The sequence below is a fragment of the Helobdella robusta genome (genome assembly GCF_000326865.2).
Source record: "Helobdella robusta unplaced genomic scaffold HELROscaffold_50, whole genome shotgun sequence".
In the NCBI taxonomy this organism is placed as follows: Eukaryota; Metazoa; Annelida; class Clitellata; order Rhynchobdellida; family Glossiphoniidae; genus Helobdella; species Helobdella robusta.
Genome location: NW_008705255.1, coordinates 85793 through 88645, shown reverse-complemented (window position 1 = coordinate 88645; position 2853 = coordinate 85793).

Here is a 2853-nt window from a genome sequence, read left to right as displayed (position 1 = left end):
GTCATATAACCGATTCTTTTTGGACAGAAACAAAATCGATACTCGATACCGATAAACCTCAATTGAATACATTTTCATTAATGACCATTTCAAATCTCAGTGTCAAAAAAGAATTATTTAAACTTACACTTTGACGCCTACTTTAAGAGTTTTATTCATCTTCACAACTTTATTCAATCGAGCTGATTCTAACAGTGCATCGTAATGAGGTCATTACATAGTGTATGTATTATTAACTACCAAAAAAAGCATATCTCCTGATAGAATAATAGTTCTGCTTTTGTGAAGCACGGTTTAATAGATGCAAAATTATCGGCTTTATCGGCAATATTTTGAAAAATAGGTAGGAAAACATTTAAAAGCCAGTATCAGTTTAGGTATCTGTGGTCCAGCGCTTTTGAGTGCAGTTAAAAACTCTAGATATGAATACACATGAATTTGGTATCTACAACATTAATTTTTCAGGGATGGATTGACAAATGTACGGATGGACGAATAACTGAATACTAAACTTATGAATGAATGAGTGTATGAATTAATAATGAATGAAAGAATGATTCAATGGATGGATCATTGATGAAACAAACAAACGAATGAACAAACAAATGAACAAACGAACGAACGAAAAATCGAACGAATGAATTAATAAGCAAATGAATAAATAAATAAAGGAACTAATTAATTAAATAATTAAACCATGAGTCAACAGATGAATGAATTAACGAACAAGTGTTTTTTAGTGTGATTGATTAGACTTTGATCTATTTTATGTTTGTTTGTTCACCTGATATAAAATAGGTTCATTTGTTAGTTCAATTGTTCATACAAACATGCATCTGCCTAATCATCCATGCCTCCATCCATCCATTCATGCATCCATCCATCCATCCATGCATCCATCCATCCATTCATGCATCCATCTTCGTTGATGTTATAGTTTGTTTTCTTAATAGAGAATGTTGTGAAGATGATGATCCTAGGCTTTTTATAACATTATACATATATTCTTCCAATTCATTCTATATGGCAAACATATATACACATATGTATAAACATATCTGTGTACATATATATACTTGTATATATATGTACGTATATGCATGTATACATATTTATGTATGTATGTATACATACAAAGTGTTATTAGAAAGATGAAACGACAGGCAAGAGTCTGCTTAAACATTAAACGTTATTTGTAGAAACATTTGTAAACATTATCGTCATCGTCATCATCACCTTCACCTTTATTCTCATCGTCTTCTTCATCATCCACATCGTCAATCTTATCATCATCATCATCATCATCGTCATCGTCATCGTCATCATCATCATCATCATCATCGTCGTCGTCGTCATCTTTATAAATTGGTACATAACTAAGCGTACATCATTATCAACAGCCACAATTTCCCCATTCTTTACCCCAAAAGAACGCTATTATTATTATCATTATTATCATTATTATCATTATTATTATTATTATTATTATTATTATTATTATTATTATTATAAACATTTGTTGGAAGTTGTTGAAGAAGACGCAAATCTCAACAGAGTGACTTCGGTAGGTCGGTTTCAAACTTTGACCATTTGGTAATTCGGCTATCACGGAGCGAATATACGCTTTAGAACAATGTCAGATGGTGAAATGGGATAAAATTGGAATAAAATGGGATAAAATTGGGATATATGAAGATAAAATTGGGATATAATGGGATAAAATAGGATTCTTGTAGACGTCAATAATGTTTGATTGTATGTTTTGCTTTAGCCGAGCTAGGACGGATGTTTAAAACATTTCCAAACAAATGCTTTTGATGGGATTGGTGCAATGATAGTACATGAAATAATACTCTCAATAATATACTTCAGCGTATTTGCTGTGAGGTTTCTATTGTGAAGATAGTTTATCTTTTCATTGGTTGGTATCAGGGGGTATCAGAGATACATGGATATATATCATGATAATATATATCCAAGGCTGGCAAGCTGTGGAAGATGGCTGCCAGGCTTAAGGCTTAACACTCCAGTAGAAATTTAAAAAAAACAATAATATTAAAAATGATAATAATAATAATATTAATAATGATAATAATAATGATAGTAATGATAATAATAATAATAACAACAACAATCAGTGTCATGGTTGTTTTTATGATTTTTGCCCTGTTGATGACTGTATATAAATGTATATATGTAGCAATTATAAGGACATACCCTCACACAACCACATACCACAAACACATATATTATATATATATATATATATATAATATATATATATATATATATATATATATATATGTGTGTGTGTGTGTGTGTGTGTGTGTGTGTGTGTGTGTGTGTGTGTGTGTGTGTGTGTATGTATATATGCGTTGCTCAAGTTATACCATTGACATATGTACGTATATTTATTTACATATATCTTATTTATCAAACATTTTAATATTTCAAGTCAATTTCTAAAATTATAGAACAAAAATAATAAATGAAATGAAATAATTATACTACCCGATATATTCTGAAACGTCTTAGTATTTTAAAAAATTACTACATACTAACGAAACCAGCAAACCAGATAGATGAAGAGATGAATTATTTGCCTTTACAGCAAATGGCTTTAAAAAGTTAAACGTTTTGTTTTTTATAAGTCTTTATGCAAATTATTTTTTTTGAATTATTTGCATTATTATAAGATAATAATCACAATAACAAGATAATAGTAATAAGAAAAATATTAATAATAATAATAAAAATAACAGTAATAATAATAATAATAAAATAATAATAATAATAAAAAGAAGAAGACGACGAAGACGAAGAAGAAACATTTTTTAGCATTAAAATAATTTT